Here is an 18,590-nt window from a genome sequence, read left to right on the forward strand (position 1 = left end):
TGAAACGAACAATCTGCCATTGTTGAACACTCTAAGTTTGCGAGTACAATGTAGCTTGTTCTGCACGAATTCTCTTGCTCTTTGTGTTTAATTTGTTGCAATATCTTGTCATAGACTTGCAAGAAATTGTTTTGGTACTCAAAATCTTTGTTGTTGTGCGAATCAAAATCATGCTCTGTTTTGCATTTTTGTACTCTGTTTTTGACGAACATAGTATCATGCGGCTAGGCGAACTTAGATACTTCAGAACAATTAATTTACTGTTTTTGCCAAAAATAGCATGCCTCGACGTCGCGGTTTCGATTAACGTTCTCGATCTTCCCACTGAGAGGACGAGCCTATTCGAGATGGGGAAGGTGTTGAGGGACATGCCTCTACTAGCCGGACGTGGTCCTTTCTAGCTTGGGTTGAGCACACTCTGGTCTTTAAGCCTGTTCACCACATTTCTAAGCAGTTTTGCTGGGTTCGACTGAGGAGAACATGCGTTGCCATGGCTCGGGCAGCAATACGATCTTGTCTTTGTACCACCACCAAATTGTTAGGAATGATGTGGTGAGATCTCTCTGGGAGTCATGTGGACTGACTTCCTTACTACGCACCGCTGAGGCCTTCCAGACTTTCTGGGAGAGCTGTTTCATTGTTCGTGGTGCCTTGGAGTTCTTCTGGGATACCACGAACTTTTTTCATTTTTTGTGGGGTGGGATAACTATCACCCCACTCGACTTTTTAGTTATCAGCGGACTCGAGTTCCGCCTGACTCTGGTTCCTTTGACTAAGCCACTATCACTGATGTCTCCAGAGACGACAGTTCTTTTGGGTCCTATCGTACATAGGGCCGCTGCTGATGCGAGGGAGAAGAACTCGAGTATGAGATTTGTTGGTACTCGACTGCTAGCTCGCGCTTTCGACGACGATGCGACTACACCAGAGTAGCGGGTTCGCATTTTTGTTCTCGTCCTCCTGGTGGGGACCATCTCTCCTGACAGGGGGAGTCGTGCTTTGCTGCGTTATTTTCCCGCCTTGCACGATCTTGCACGAGTCGGCACTTTTGATTGGGTGAGTCTCGGTTACACTGACCTTCTTACAAGTTTACGGCAGGGATGCCGTCAGCAGCATGGTGGAGTGGAGATCTCCATCTGCGGTCTTTAGAAGGTCGTAGAGGTATAACTTCTTTCAAACTTATGATTTTAACTCAAGTCCCGATGTTTATCATTTCTTAGAGTTCTTGGATTCTTCGCAGGTCTGGCTCTACGTGTACTTTCCTTCACTGGCTCCAAGGAGACCTATGGCCAGAGGGCTTGGCTGCCAGCTGTTAGAGCAGCTATTCTTGAGGTGAAGATATTTCTTTCTTCTTATTTCTCTAGGTTTCTTCATAAGTTTTGACATATCTTTCTCTATTATTTCAGCGCCTAGAAGTCCTCTACCGTCCATGCTCGGCTTGGGCGATTTTCGACAGGCTTCTAAGATGACTGCTGAGAGAAACGTCTTCTGGGGTACTCCCCAGGCAGTGTGGTACCTAGGCGAGAAGGTGGCCCGTCAGCACTCCTTTGACGTTCCTTTGGTTCCCGAGGATCCGCCTTCTTCGATGATGAGTCAGGAGACGCTTAGGGTATATGCCATAGATCAGGTCGTGGCTACAGATTTTTGGGTGCACGTCTACCTCGATCGCTCTTATGAGGAGGATCTGCTTCCTTGACTGGCTCGCCCACCTTATTGCGAAGAGGTTTGTATATCATTATCACTCATTTCGTCTTTTCCGTAGCCCCTAGCGGCGCTAATTATTGGATCATCTTGTAGGAGGAGAGGTAGCCTGTGGTGTTTGATCCCCTACGTATGCCCATTCGTTATCAGGGGTTTCATGGCCTCATCGAGGATATGATCCCGACAACTCCCACGGAGTGCCAGTTGGTTGAGCGATCCATCCCTCGGTCGACAGGATGGGTGAGTGTTCATCTTTTCTTTAATTTCCTGTGCATATCACTTTGTTTTCTAACCCTCTTTGGTCGTTGCAGTTCTCTCGAGAGAGCATGGTGCGGATGGTAGTTGTTCTTGTCGCCTTATCGGTATCAGCTGGCGAGGTGGAGCCACCGAATGTCCAGTCATCGTTCGGATGGCGTTGAGCCGTTACGTGTTTATGCATTTATGTATTCTTATTTATTCGCTTTGATTACTAACTCATATTTCTTTGTATTTTGTTTCATCCTGGTCCTCGGTCGCGTACTCGTTCGAGGCCAAAGTGCTCGAGAGAGACAGGAGCGAGGCGTCGCCGCACCTCGTTGGAGATCCCGGGAAGACCAGAGGGTGGGCGATGATGGTGAAAGTCGGAGTCATGGGTCTTCGTCGACTGAGGTGTTTCCACCTGGCTATGGTCCCGAGGTGGTACGACCTCACGTGCTTCCGGATTTTTTCGAGGCCAGTGCATCATCCTAGTTTGTTGGTGGGACATACGATGTTGGCTCGTCGTCGCAGCAGCCTGCACCTTCTCCTTTTGCTGGTAGGAGCTTCCACCAGTATGGCCCTCAAGGGGGTCCACAGTTTACTCAGTGGACTAGTCCCACGATCGTGATCCCTACGACAGGTGGTGCTGGTTCTACTTAGGTGGTGACTCCTCAATCCCCATATTTAAATGATGTGATGGGCATTTCTCGGGAGCCTTGTCAGCCAGCGCCCTAGCTGTTCCTGCATTATCCTTTTATTCTGGACTATTTGGACTTGCTTTTGTATTATACACTTTATCGAATTTTATGACATTTATGTACATTATTCAGACTCATGTATATATTATGTACTTTCTGTTTAGACTCTATTCATTTTTACACTATTTTTATATGCGTATGAGTGTGTGATTTTGTGATAAATTTTGCGAAAAAATTCCGTCATTTTTATTATCATCGAAGGGTATCAGACTTTCTCACCAAAAAAAAAAGAAAAATGAAAAAATGAAATGAGGAAAAAATAAGTGTATAATCAATTAATTCAAAATTCCTACAAAGAAATTCCAAATAAAAAAAGGATTAAATCGAAAAGGTTGAATTATCATAGGAAAAGGTGAATATTGTTTGGTTAAGGTAGGAAAACGAATTTGGGGCTTAATCGAATTTATCAAAGTACGAGTTTTATTAGAAGTCAAATCAAAGAGTTCTGAATCGCGACAACAATACTGCAGACACCAGGAACCATCGCAGCGCGATAGCTTTATCGCGACGCGATGGTTTCGGGAAAATCGACTCCGAATAAAAATCAATTCCTGCTTCAATTTTGCTTATAAAAAACCTCCGAGTTCATTACATCCGGCTTAATTCGTGTCATTAGCTTTCATATTTCTCTAGCTTTCATATTCTAGCAATCATGTCTAACAGCTTTTGTGAGATCACTCGTGAGTGGTGTTGGTCTTTGACCAACAGTGAGAGAAAAGAGCTTGAATATCTCAACATGAATGGCCTATTGGGTATTAAGGGTGTAGATTTCAATAACGATTATATTCATACTGCCTTAGAATATTGGGACCCTAACACTCACTGTTTTAGGCTAGCAAACAATGAGATTAGCCCCCTGCCAGAAGAATTTGGTGCTATTTTTGGCTTTCCCTCTTTGCATCTTGCCGTAATCCCCTCAATATGTGAATATTATTATAAGGATTTTGAGCGTTTTTATAATCTTAGGGAAACCGATCTAAAATCTATAGTTCATGGAAAAGAAGTATATCTAAGAAAATTTGCATCTTTTTTCTTTAACAGATCTAAGTCTAATTCTTTTCACATATATAGAAGAAGAGCTTTTCTATTCTGCATGTTTAGTCAATTCTTGCTCACTAGTGGTAGTAGCCATACGGGTCAAGCTATACTAGCATCAGTTATGAAGCAAATTGATGTAGGAAGAAATCCCATGCCTTTAATTATTGGAGAAACAATGATGAGTTTAGATGAATTGAAAAAGGATCCAAAAGCACCAATTCAGGATCTCCTATATTATTACAGGTAGAAAATTAATACTTTTAATTACAGAAATAAAAAATATTTAATTTTGTAATGTAATAACAGTTAATATTCATGCTTGAAGATCTGGCTAATGGAGAGACTACGATTAATTATTCCTCCAGATGATGTTGACAAATACACCCCTAATTGCCTTGTGAGAAGGAAGAAACGCTTTTCCATAAAGATGGGACGTCGGGAGTGGAGCAAAATATTTAAAACTCGCGATTTCTCCATCAAGTGGGTTGTACCCCGGTGGAAAATTGAGAAGATGAATGGAGTCAATACTCAAGTTTTCTGTTGCATCCCAAGCTTATCAAAGTTGACTTTTTACTTCCCTTCTAGAGTGATGAGGCAGTATGGACTTGCTCAAACTATCCCTTCTGGTGATGATCGTCGTCCTCATGAGTACTCAGTATCAAAGAATGTTGAGAGGTTCGACGATTATTGGTATGGTAGACCATTATGGACTGTTGTAATCTGATAGGGTTCCTCCTCCATTGTCTCGCAAATATAGACTATGGCTACTTGCTCAAAATCAAAAGGACAAGAACAAGGCTCGAAATTCAAATTCTAAGGGTGTAGGGAAGAGTAACATAAAAGACTGCCTAGGGGACAAGAAGGCTCCTCCTAAAGATCGTCTGGGTTCAAGAGTTGAATTCAAGACTCCTATCATGCCTAAGAAAAAGGGTGTCATGGAGGGCAAAGGAAAAAGGAAGGCTACTCCTATAGAGAAGGAAAAGAAGGCTTGGGTTGAGAAAAAGGTGGGGGTCTTTGCTAAGGGGGAAACTTCTTTCTCTAAGGTTTCAGTTCGCTTATCTAAGGGCTCACTTCTAGTAAAGGAATTATCTGATGAGGAAGATGCTGACAAGAACGGGAAGAGGGCTCAAAAGGAAAAGGAAGATTAGATTTAGAGTATTGCTTTGCCTTTAATTTTATTAGACAAATTTTAATCAAAAGTTAATTTTGTTTTAAAGCTTTAAGTCATCAATAATGTAATTATAATTTTAATTATTAATGCAATTTCTAGCTTTTAATTTTAACTTTATCCATATAATTAATTCCTAAACAATGGAAATAATTTGAATAATTTCAAAATAATCCGAGTACGGAATTCGAAAAATATTTGAAATAATTTGCACCCTAATTAATCGCAGTTTTAATCGTCGGAAATCAAAATTCCATTGTGGCACGATAGGTTCATCGCGGCGCGATGGTGCTGATGCGGTGCGATGGTCCTATCACGGTGCGCTAGAACCTGATTTGCTGCAATGCTGGAGCTTCGACTCGATTTTGTAATTTTGCATCGATTTATTACGTTCAAAGGCAGAGTTTTAAATTTTTTTAAAGTGGCCGCACCCTACGGAATGGTTGCCTACGTATCCTTATCAAGGAATCAGGCCAAACGTAGCTCTTTTGAGTACGGAACTCATTGGATCATGGGTTTTGAGTTGGTCAAGGTTTGTCATATTTGAAAACTCATTGTCGTCCATATCTGTTAACTCAGCTGCGCCTCCAAATAGAATGGTTTTAACGATGTATGGTCCAGAACAATTAGGCCTAAACTTGCCCCTTGGATCTAGAACATTCTTTCTATGGGCTTTCAGCACCAAGTCTCCTTCCTTGATGTTTCTTGTCTTGACCTTTTTTTTGAAGTGTCTAGCCATGCGATTTTGGTAGCATTGGACATGATGTAAGGCTTATAGTCGCCTTTCATCGAGTAGAATTAGCTCTTCGTATTGTGCTCTTGTCCATTCAACCTCATCAAGTTTATTTTCCAACTCTATGCGCAAGGAAGGTGTTTCTAACTCTACAGGTTGTACGACGTCCATTCCATAGACTAGAGAAAACGGCGTAGTTCATGTGGATGAGCGGATTAATGTGCGATAACCCCAAAGAGCAAAGTGGAGTTTGTTACCAATCTTTGTAATTCTTCGTCATCTTTTCGATGATTGTCTTTAAATTCTTATTTGCCACTTCTACTACACCATTTGCTTGAGGTCTATATGGAGAAGAGTGATGATGCCGAATACCGTACTTTTTAAGTAGGTCTTCACACTCCGCTTGAAAGTGAGTACCATTATCACTTATCATTTCATGTGAGACTCCATACCAACATATGGTGTTTCTTTGGATGAAGAGTGCAACATGCTTTGAAATGAGTTTTGCGTAGGATGTCGCTTCAACCCATTTGGTAAAATAATCGATGGCAACGAGTATGTACTCATGGCCTCCTAATTCGGGTGGGTTAATTTTTCCAATGATATCTACTCCCCAAGTTGAGAATGGCCATGCAGATGTGTAAGTGTAAAGAAGAGAAGGTGGAACGTGTTGTAAATTGGCATATATTTGGAATTTTGCACACCTTTTTACATATTGATGGCAATCTCTTTCCATGGTAGTCCAATAATAGCCTTGGCGCATGACCTTATAAACTAGCATTTTACCATTCATGTGTGTTCCACAAGCTCCTTCGTTGATATCTCTCATCGCCTTTCGAGCCTCCTTTATGCCTACACATAGGAGAGCTCTACCTTTAGATACTCTTTTATGAAGTTCACCATCTATAAGTATGAACCGTGAGGCTAAGAGCCTCAAAGCGCGTTTCGCTCTTTTGTCAGCATTAGGTGGATATTCTTCTTTGGTGACATAGTTGAGGATGTCTGTGTACCATGGTTCTTCTTCGTCCTCTAGGACTTCTTCTCCATCCTCAAGAGCTTGAACATAGGCGGGCTCATGTCTTTTTTCTATGTTTAGAGGCATTTGCTCAATTTCCTTAGGAATCCTAACCATTGAGGCTAGTCTTGCTAAGGCATCGACGAATTGATTTTCTTCTCTTGGTAAGTACGTGTATTCTACCTTTTCGAGTTGATCTGTAAGAGTTTCCAAGTAAGTTTGGTATAGAGCTAGACTTTCACTCCTCACCTTCCATCTCTTGGAAATCTGGTTGATGATAAGAGATGAGTCCCCAAATATTCGAAGCTTTTTTACTCCAATGTTAATGCTGTCTCGAGGACTACTACACACGCTTCATATTCTGCGGCATTGTTGGTAATGTCGAAGTCAAGATTTATTGAGATTGGGATGTGCTCTTCATTAGGTTATACTAATAAGACTCCTACTCCACATCCCTTTCGATTGGATGCACCATCAAAATATAGTACCCAAGTGTCGTCCTTGGTGACTTGTAATTCTTCATCTAGGAACTCATTCTCTTGTACTGGCATCGAGTCTTCAAGTGGAAAATTAGCCAAGAAGTCAGAAAATGCGGATCCTTTGATAGACATTTGAGGCATGAACCTTAGATTGAATTGAGCCAAGGTGACTATCTATCTTTATATCCTTTCATTAAGTGTGGATTTCTCGAAAAGGTACTTGAGAGGATCCATTCGAGATACCCTAAATGGACCGTGTGAACAAGCATGTAATGTCTTAGCTTCTTTATGGCCTGCACAAGTGCGAGGCACAATTTTTCAAGTGGTGTATAGCGAACTTCATATTTAAGCATCTTTTTACTTAGATAGTAAATGCCATTTTCTTTGCCTTCTACTTCTTATGCAAGCATAGCCCCCATAGTTTCCTTGGTGCCTGTCAAGTATAGACGAAGAGGAATGTCTGGTAGTTATGATGCCAGTACAGGAGGATTTGCGAGGTAGGATTTGATCTTATCAAAGGCTTCTTGGCACTCATCGTCCCATACTACCATTACATTCTTCTTGAGTTTCTTGAATATTGGTTCACATACTGTTGTGAGTTTCGATATGAACCTACTTATGTATTGCAACCGGCCAATGAACCCTCGAATTTGTTTCTCGGTTTTGGGCGGTGGCATGGACATGATAGCCTTGATCTCGGTGGGGTCTATTTTAATTCATCTAGAGCTAATGACATAGCCTAGAAGTTTTCCTGAAGTGACCCCAAATGCGTACGTGGCTGGATTTTACCTCGGGTTGTACTTGCGAAGCTTCCAAAGAATTTCTCAAGGCTATTTAGTGACCAGAGTGATCTTTAGACTTCACAATCATGTCGTCCACGTACACCTCGACTTCTTTATGCATCATGTCATGGAGTAAAGCAGTTGCTGCTCTTTGGTATGTGGCACCTGCGTTTTTCAACCCAATGGCATCACCGTATAGCAGTAAGTGCCCAATGGTGTTATAAAGGTAGTCTTTTCCATTTCTTCTTCTGCGATGGTAATCTGAGATAATCTGATTGTAGCCTGCGTATCCATCCATAAATGAAAGAAGTGGGTGATTTGCCGTGTTATCTACTAGAATGTCAATGTGAGTTAGAGGGAAATCGTCCTTTGGGCTAGCCTTGTTGTGATCCCAATAGTCGACACACATTCTTACTCTACCATCCTTCTTGGGAACTGGTACCACATTAGCGACCCATTTTGGATACTTGGATACCTTGATAAAACCTGCAGTTATTTGTTTTTGAATTTCTTCTTTAATTTTAAGTGTTACGTCGGGTTTTATTCGACATAACTTTTGTTTAATAGGTTTCATTCTCGGAATTAGTGGTATAGTATGTTGATCAATTTCTCTGCTTATACCTGGCATATCTTCGTTTGACCAAGCAAAGACATCGATAAACTCAGCAAGTAGATTTATTAATTTAACTCTTTCCTCTTGATTTAGAGTTAGTCCAATTTTAACTTCTCTTTTAATGGTGGGATCTTTTGAGATGTAAATAGTTTCAGTTTCTTCAATTACTGCCGTTTTATTCTCAAGTGCTTCCATTGCTTTAATTATTTCTTTGTCATTTTCATTATTAGGAAAGCAATACTCGTCATCTTGGGTAAGGGAATAACACGAAGAGTAAGCGAAAGAAGTCATATTATTAAATTCTTAAACCATTACACCAAAAAGAGAAAGGTTTGCGGGGACCTGGCTACTAACTATTCTAGGAGTAGATTCTAAGCTACGTTTGATGGTATGAGGTGCAACTATAAGAGACTTAGAAGACTCGAGGTGGAAGACTCTAAAGAAGACTTAAACTCTGACTCAGACTCATCAAACATGGGGCCTATTCCCGTAGTTATGGATATCTTCCTTCCACTTGACGTAGTCACTTTCACGGTCTTGCGCCATCCCTGGAGTAATCCTTCCGCTGGAGTGATGAGTTTGGAGGGGTCGAAGTCTTCATTTTGTAAGGCAGTCTGTATAAGTGTGGAGTTTTCGTCGACACACTTAGGCTCGTTTTTCTTGTACCCTAAGAGGAGACCTATGACATTAAAGTCAAAGCATGGAGGTGCTTGTTCCTTATAGGTTAGATTGGGAATTTCATCTAGAAAGTTGCAATCCAAGAAGATCTTGAACCCGGGTCGGCGTATCCCATTCTTGAAAAGTGGTTCAGGGAATTCATAGCATGGGTAGTCTTTTCCATCTTTTATAAATTGTCCATTCAAAGTGAGGGGATATGGATCTATTGGTATCACATCTTTCTGGATATAAGCTCTTCTTCGTGTATTGGACTTTTCCAAGGCTCGCTAAGGTCTTCCGGAGTTGGGTCAAATCCAAGTCCAAAAGTATCCCTCTTAGGGAGGCTAGGTAGTCCCATGCGCTTAGCCATTTCTCTCTTCTTTCCTAGAGTGATTCCGGGAAAGTGTTCTTGTCTTTTAAGAATAGCATTGACGACGAGATTTGAGTGGGGGTTATAATCAAGATGGGTCTTTTCATATTCTTCGATAAAAGAGACCTCTTCAGCGTTAAAGCCCCACGTCATACTCATCGTGCTCCACATGAATGATTGGTCTGTCAATCGCTTTGATTCTCATGGGGGAAGTGTCAATTGTGATAGGGATTCCTCCAACTATATCCTTTACTTGTTGGTGGTGAGATGAAGGAACGACCTAGAGTTCATGGAGTCATGGGCGTCCCAACAATAAGTTGAATGAAGCCTTAATATCCACTACTTGAAAAGTAGTGCTATGTTCAATGACTCCTGCAGTGACATTCATAGTAATGGTGTCAAGGGCTTGGCGACAAGAGTTGTCATAAGCCCTTATGCCTTGTGTGGATGGAGTCAAGTCCTCATCCTTTATTCCCAACATTCTAGGAGTGCGAAATGGGTACATTAATTGTTGAACCATTGTCTACAAGGGTCATTGGCACGTTCATCCTTTTGCATACCACTGTGAGGTTTAAGGCTTTATTGTGCTTATCATCCTCCTGCGGTAAGTCTTTGTCAGAGAAAGTGATCAAATTATCTGGACTAGGGAGTTCAATTGTGAGGAATTGGCCAACCCTTCTAGAGTAGTTTCGAAATATACTCCTACTTTTTCTAAAGCGTCCATCACTGCAACTCTATGCTCATGAGATGAAGCTAAAAGCTTCCATACATTCATTTCTACTTTAGTCTTCTTAAGTTGCTTGACTATATCATTGTCTTCTATGATGGATGTTGGAGCTTGTTGAGTTGTAGGTAGAGGCATAGTTGTGATTGGTTGTTGTAACCTTCCGGACCTTGTAAGTACTGTAATTGGGGAACGTTCATCCCATATATCGTCATCGTCATTGTATGGGTAAAGTGCAGCAAGGGGTGATTCAATCATGTCCTTGAGGTATACATCTTCATCATCACTGTCCCATATTCCATTGAAAATGGTATCGTTGGAGGTTAGGATAGTGTTATCTTCTTTTGGGGTGTTCTTCTTTCTTAAGATGAAAAGATCCCCATTATCTATGAGCTCTTGGACATAATCTTTGAACCGGAAACAACTTTCGATTGTGTGTCCTCCAGATTGATGATATTTGCAATAGAGGCCATCTACTTTTATAAGGGATTCAAATGGTTTTAGTTCAAGATGCTTGACCATACCCCTGTCAAGAAGCATATCAAAGGCTTTTTCATAAGTGGTGCCTATGGGTGTGTAAGCCTTCTTGTTCCTTTTTCCTTAGGGCTCAATAACGTTGAAGATAAATGGTTTTCTTCCAACGGTATTTGGTCCATGAGAGGAAGAAGAAGTGTCACACTTTCTCTTGAGAATAGGCCTCCTTTCAAGTTTATCTACCCTCCTAAGAAGAATTTGATGAGTTGTTTGAAGAGCTTCACAAAGATTACCAATGTCTTCCTTGATAGACTTTCGGGAGGGACTGGTAGCGCCCTCATTGGTAGTTTCCCTTTGGAAATCAATCATGGCATCGAAGAAGACCTCTTCTTCTTCTTTAATGGGAACATCTTCAATAGGCTTGATAAGGATGATGGATCGAGCAAGATTTGATCATTAGAAATATCCAAGGCATCAGAAAGTGGAGAATTGTTGATGCTTGACCTCTTACCAGTAGGAGGCACGGGAAGTTTATTATTATCAATTAAATACTGAATAGCTTCTTTTAGTTTCCAACAACTATTATTTACAATAGGCATTTATGTTATTTACAATAGGCATTAGGATTCCAATTAGATAACCTCTTTTCATGTGCAGGATCTTGAATGGGTCCAATGGGAGTAATGAATCCTTTGGAATGGAGACGATCGAAGGCGATATCATAGCTCATCCCAATAGGGGTGAACTCCTTTCTTAATTGCCTTCTTGGCCCTTGATTATCCATGGCTAAGACAACGTTGAGATTAAAGGTACTAACATTGTTACTAGAGTGGGTGTTCTTGTAAGAATAAGGATGATCATTCTTCTTTCCTTTCCGGCCACTGTTGTTATTATTGTTAGCGACTTTTGATTTTATAAGGTCATCTTCAATTTCAATGCCTACTTTATAAACGGCCTTGAAGGTGCTCAGATTGCATTGATAATTTAGATGCTTTTGATATTTTTCTTGAAGGTTTCGAATAAACATTCTCACATATTTCTCTTTCATTTGGGACTTCAATCATTCTAGCGGAAGTTTCCTTCCATCTATTATAAAATACAGTAAAGCCATCATTTTCTTTTTGCTTAAGAATTTCAAGTTCCCTATGATCAGTTTCTACATGAATATTACATTTGTATCTATTAATAAAAGCATGTGTAATATTTTCCCAATCAGCAATTTTCTAAGCACCTATGAAAAAGAAACATTATCGACATATTGATTCAAGTGAAAGAGAGAAAAGTGAAGGGAAGACTTTCTTGTCGATGCCCTTGATTTCCATGATTGTCTCAAAAGCCTTCAAGTGAAAATAAGGATTGTCGGTAGCCTTGAATTTAGGGATGTCATTGGCAATGAACTTCTGTGCAAGAAGGTTCTTATCCACTGAGATCCCCTTAGAGCTTATTCCAAGGTACTTGTAGTCATTGGAGATTTGACTTAAGCTGTCTTCGATGCGCTTGATTTTCTCAACTGGTACATGCTTATTAGGGTCCTCGGCCTTCTCTATTCGAGTGGTGAGTCCTTTGAGCATTTCAGCAAGATTTTCTACGGTCTTTTGAATTCTGTCAACATCTTCTTGTTTGGCCGACATTGTTTTCTTTCTTCTGGTTCGAACTGGGCTTTAGAAAAGAAGTACTTGTATGAAAGTGTTATCTTTGATTAAGTCCTTATCTCCTTGACGAAACATTGTAAAATTAAACCATTGACTCTTTTAATGATTAGACTCAAATCGACTCGTACTTCTATTGGGTTGAAAAAGCAAAAAATGGGTGCATATTTTTATGGGGATCGAGTAAGGGAAACAAGTATGGGAGACAAGTTTTCAAGCAACATAGTTTATGTTGGGAGGATAATATCCGACTTACCCCCCTTAAAAAATGACGGAAAAAACGCCCACAAGATCTAAGCATGGTCATGGTGAAAAGGGACATGTATAAAGTGTGTGCAAAGACTCGTGAGTGAGAGTGATATGTTCAAGACTCGTGTGATAACCATGAGACTAGACATGTGATTAGACTCAAACAAATACCAAGTTAAGACCTCGTTTATTCATTAAACCGGTTAATCATGAAGTTTAGACTCGACGCGAAGACTCGGAAAGAAATAGTCGAACCATCGCAGCGCGACAAGACTATCGCGACGCAATGGATTCCAGTGTTCTGTGCCACAGATCAGATTAACGCGCCATTACTGGATTGTCAAAAAATCTATTTTCGGTGATTCTCTCAAAAGTTCAAGCCTAGAGACTGCTAGGTCGAGTATAGTTAGACTTAATAAGTTCATATTAATTAGCCAATTTAATAACGCAAAGTCCTTTTAGTCCTTGCTTAGTTCATTAGACTTTATTTACAAGAAACAAGTCAGCACAAAGGGTTAGTTTAATCACAAGTAAGGTAAGCACGAGTAAAAGATGCACAAGTAGTCACAATATGATGCAATGAGTTTGCCACCTAACCATGGCTCTAGTTCTCTAAGGTCAAGGATTATGGTGTCCAAGAGAGTCCACGGTTATGAGTCTAGATGCATCGCACGGAAACCTTACCTTAGAAGGGTTGGCACGATGGATGGGACCCCGCAAGTTAAACTCGCTTCCATGGTTTAGTGAATTCCCAAACTCGGATGCACCCATTGTTGCACGGAGCGTTCATTAGGGTGGATGGAGCGTGAATTCCCAAGGGCTAAAACCATATGTGGAACACATATGGTTTCAGAAAAGTCAGGAGAGCACAATCAGGAAGTAGAATCGTTGAAACAGTACTAGAATTGGGCAAAATAGGAAGATAAAATTCTGGCGCAGAATCGCCAGATCCATCGATGGAAGACAGGAACCATCCCGCAGCGATAGCTCTATCGTGGCGCGATGAAACTATCTTCTTGCAATGGTTCCTGGCATCCTGCGCCGATTCTGACGTTCTGAGGCAGTTTCTATGTTCGAAATTTTTCCGATTTTTCGTAGTATTTTTTCGATTCTAGTTGTGAAAGATATTTCCGGCTTTTCCTACGTGCATAAAATCCTATATTTTTGACGCATTACGGATGGTCATTCCAATGCGAACCTTTTTATGCTTATGCCACAATGTTAATAAAAATTATGCACAATGAATATCTAGAATCTTTCAAGTCTCATTCACTCATTCTAAATCAATTGCCAAAATAAATTTTAGGAATCAATCTAGAAATCCTCCCAAATGAAGTCGCCAAAAACTATTGGGAATTTTTCAAACTCAACCTTTTGAGCCCCATTGTGTTCATGCTTTTAGGCATGGCGGCGCTCCAAGGGAAGGAAGCTAGAGATAGAAGAGTCCCCAACAAGTTTTAGGAACTTGTAAACCGTTTGCGAAGGTTACACCCCATTCACGATCACGAAGATCGCTAACTCCAAAGTGGTCCGAAACCATGACTGGATATTCGAGGATGATGGTACAAATCCAACCGAAAAGAGATTGAACCAGCCCTAATTCGGCCTCTACTTAATTCTTATGATATTCATGCATGTGCGCTTTCCGATCAACATACATACATCAAGTTAGCCCTAAACCTGTTTAATCTACGTTGGTTGATTATTAATGCACAATCAAATCTATTATTGGTGATCACTTGAATTAAAATCATATTATCCTAAATCAAATTATTAATTATCTTATTAGGCGTGATTTCAAGTACAAATTCCCTTTAAACCTGCAGAAAGGGGCGTGATAAAACAATAACAATAAATCATGAATAATCAAGCAACATATAATTAATTGATGTAACAATCATCATCAAAACATTAGTAAGATCCTAGGCATGACACTAAACAGATTAATAACATATCCTAGCATGTCACTAAACATTAGTAACAAACCTTTAACCTAAACATGATACTAGGAATTAAAATAACATCCTAAACATGATACTAGAAATTATAATACCATCACAACATGATACTAGAAATCATAAGAACATCCTAACATGATACTGGGAATTAAAATAAAATTCTAAACATGATTTCTACTCCAAAAAATCAAGGACTAAGTAATTGAATTACTTATGTTGATGTTCCTCCCTTCTTGCTATTAAAAACAATAACACGTTAGTAACTTCAAGAAAGATTAAATCAACAAAGTAAATAAATTAAATAATAATTTAAATATAGATTTGGGACCAAACCTTCATAATTATCAACTTTCACGTCGAGGTTGAAGGCAACGTCGAGGATGGCTAGGAGTATTCGAATCTCGCAAAGGAGGTACGGTGTTTGATTGGGGAAAGTATCAAGGATGTGTTTAGGCTAGGCTTAGAACATGAAGAAGCAAGGGAGAGAGAATATTAGAAAGGGTATTGATGATGATTGTTGGTGATTGAAAACGGGGTGATACGACCTCTATTTATAGGGAAAAAAGAGAGTCGAAGCATCAGATTAGAGTCAGAATTTGGAACGGAATAAAACAGGTTCCATCACGGCGCGATAGGAGTATCGCTGCACGATGGTCTTGTCGTTCTGTGATGGTTTCCTAAAGATTGGAATCCGTACGGAGTCCGACTTCCAATAGAATTGGTTTAATCAAATACCCGTATGTATTCTATTTTGACCGGGATTAGGATTAAAAAAGAGATGTTTTATTCAGCTTCGAATTCTTTAATCCTTATATTTCGGGGAAAGGATAAATTAGAACCGTCTAAAGGATTCTAGAAGCTCCTAATGAATCATAATTGGTTTAGGATTGGGATTAAGGTTTTTGGACCCTCCACATGATCATTGGGTCGTAGGTAAGATGGACCTAAGTCCAGTTTGGGCTGAATTTAATATTTTGGCCATAACTTATTATTTTTAATTATAATATATCGTTGGACAGCTCTTTTCAAGCCCCATCCAACTAAACAATAATTGAACCAGTATTATGGACCAAAATAATCTGGCTTGGACGTTTTTATGGATTGGACACGAAATGAATGATTTTCAAGGACACGAAATAAATGATTTTGGTTTAAACATTTTAAGAAAGGTTAGGAATTTGGTCGAGGCTAAAGGGGTCTTCACGAGACTCTTCAACTCTTCACCAAACTCGTTAATCAAAGACGTGAAAGGGACTCATCACTAAGTCTGGTTTTTGGGGAGACACAATCAGGTGTCTACATATGGAAAATGGCTTTATTTGGCGAATAATCAAGAATGGTTTAACGTAAATAAATAAGAAGGCTTAATCTCTATGAGATAGGAAATAAGAATTAAGGAAAATAGTAAGAATTAAGGAAGATAATTAAAATACAAAAATTACCAAAATAATTTGCTCAAAAATACAATGTGGTAGCCAAAAATTTGAGCTTTCCTAAGCTCATATTTTTGGACCTCCCTCTTAGTATTTAGGCATTATTTTGTTAAATTTTAAGGATTAAAAATAATTGTGTAAATAATATATTTTGTATAAAAAAATTAATTAGGAAAATACCGATTATTCACTAATTAATTTCACTAAGAAAATCAGAAAATTCCTAGTTAATTAATTAGGAAATTTGGCTCTTTTAATTAAATAATAAAGTATAATTTTTCTTAATTAAAATATCCAAAATATATATGTATATATAATCCGGTTTTTAAAATAAAATAAATGGATAATAAATCTTATCCAAAATCCAAAAATAATAATTAAGTTTTAAAATGCTTTTGGCGCCAAAATTCAAATATCATTTTGGCTCCAAAATATCAAATAGTAAAATAAATTACTAAAATACCCTTTTTAGAAAATATTAATTAATTAACTAATTAGAAAATACGTTTTAAAAATACGGGGTATTACATAATGTGTGTGAGGAAGTTCAACTTCCCAACTAGACATCTGTAGAATACAAGATTAGGATACAAAAAAAATGCCACTAACACTCAACAATTTGAGACTAGGTGGTAAAGTAGTCTTAGCTTACTTGGATAGATCCATGTTGCATTCAACCAAGAGCTCTCTAGTGAATTTTCTGTGAGACAGAACAATTCCTTGACTGATATAACAGACTTCAATCCCAAGAAAGAAGTGTAATTGCCCCAAGTCTTTATGCTGAAAGCCTTGTGCAAATGAGCTTTCAAATCCAAAATAGTGTCTGTATTTGAACCAGTAAGGATGATATCATCCACATAAACTGCTTCAATAGTAATGTCATGTGCAGTTTTGTTGATGAATAAAGAGTAATCATTCTTGGATTGAGAGAACCCTTTAACAAGCAACTCAACATTCAATTTAGCAAGCCATTGTCTTGAAGCCTGTTTTAACCCTTATAAGGATCTCTTAAGCTTGCATACAAGATTCCCATGAAAAAATGCATTATTAATGTCAAGTTGATGTAGAAGCCATTGCTTACTTGCTACAAGTGACAGAAGACATCTAACAGTTGCCATTTTAACAACTGGAGAGAAGGTTTCTTCAAAGTCTATGCCATATCTTTGTGTAAACCCCTTAGCAACTAATCTGGCCTTGAACCTCTCAACTGAACCATCTGCTTTCAGTTTAACTTTGAACACCCATTTGCATCCAATGGCTTTCTTCCATTTAGGAAACTGTACTAGCTCCCAAGTGCCATTTGAGACTAAGACATCAATCTCCTTTCTCATAGCCTCAACCCATGCTTCATCCTATGAAGCTTCCAAGTAACTGTTGGGTTCTGTAATTTGACTATCATGACAGACAAGAGCTCTGAAAGGAAAAGGCATCTCATCAAATTTTACTATGTTGCACCAATGTTGAGAGTTAATGGCAACACCAACATAATTAGTCATCCAAAAGGGAGGTTTATGAGGTCTATCTGAGTGTCTAACAGGTGCAGGATTATGAGTGGGTTGTGAATTTTGGGATAGTGGAGAATTTTGTGGTGTTTGGGTGGCTGAAAAATCTGAATGAGGTGTTGAATTAGTTTCTGAAATACTAATATCAGTACTGTCAGAATCCAAAATCAGAGGTTCTGGAATATCAAAGGAATCATCAAAAGTTAAGGGTGTAAAGATAGGGCATGGTTTAGGATTTGAATGAGAAAGGTGAAATGGGAGATGTTTTTCATTAAATATGACATCTCTAGAAATGATGACCTTCTTGTTATCTAGATCATAAAGCTTATAAGCTTTTTGATCTGGTGGATAACCAATAAGTATACAAGGAATTGCTCTGGAATCAAACTTGCTTATGTTAGTCTTCAAAGTAGAGGCATAGCAAAGGCAACCAAACACTCTGAGATGCTCAAGCTTAGGTTTAATTCCCATCAGCTTCTCATTGGGTGAAATGAAGTCAACACTACTCAAGGGCATTCTCATTGGGTGAAATGAAGTCAATACTACTCAAGCACACAAAAGACACTCACCCCAAAGATAGACTGGAACCTTAGATTGAAAGTATAAGGCTCTAGCAGTTTCAAGCAAGTGCCTATGTTTTCTCTCTACAACACCATTTGGCTGTGGTGTATCTACACAACTCTTTTCATGGACTATGCCTTGAGACTGATAGAAAATAATTATATCACCTTCACACAACTCTTTTGCATTATCAATTCTAATACATTTAATTCTTGCATTGAACTGAGTTTAAACAAAAACAGCAAAGTTTTCTATTATTTTTACAGCATCATTTTTGTGTTTCATCAAGAATGTCCAAGTATTTCTTGAGAAATCATCAACCATGCTTAAAAACCAACTATAGCCATCATGAGTAGGAACTTTATAAGGTCCCCAAGTATCAACATGTAACAATTCAAAGCTTCTAACAGTCTTAATGCTACTCTTAGGAGACAAACTTGACATATGCTATCACAATCAATTTTAGAAGAAAAAACTTCATTGATATGA

The sequence above is a fragment of the Chenopodium quinoa genome, unplaced genomic scaffold (genome assembly GCF_001683475.1).
Source record: "Chenopodium quinoa cultivar QQ74 unplaced genomic scaffold, ASM168347v1, whole genome shotgun sequence".
NCBI lineage: Eukaryota > Viridiplantae > Streptophyta > Magnoliopsida > Caryophyllales > Amaranthaceae > Chenopodium > Chenopodium quinoa.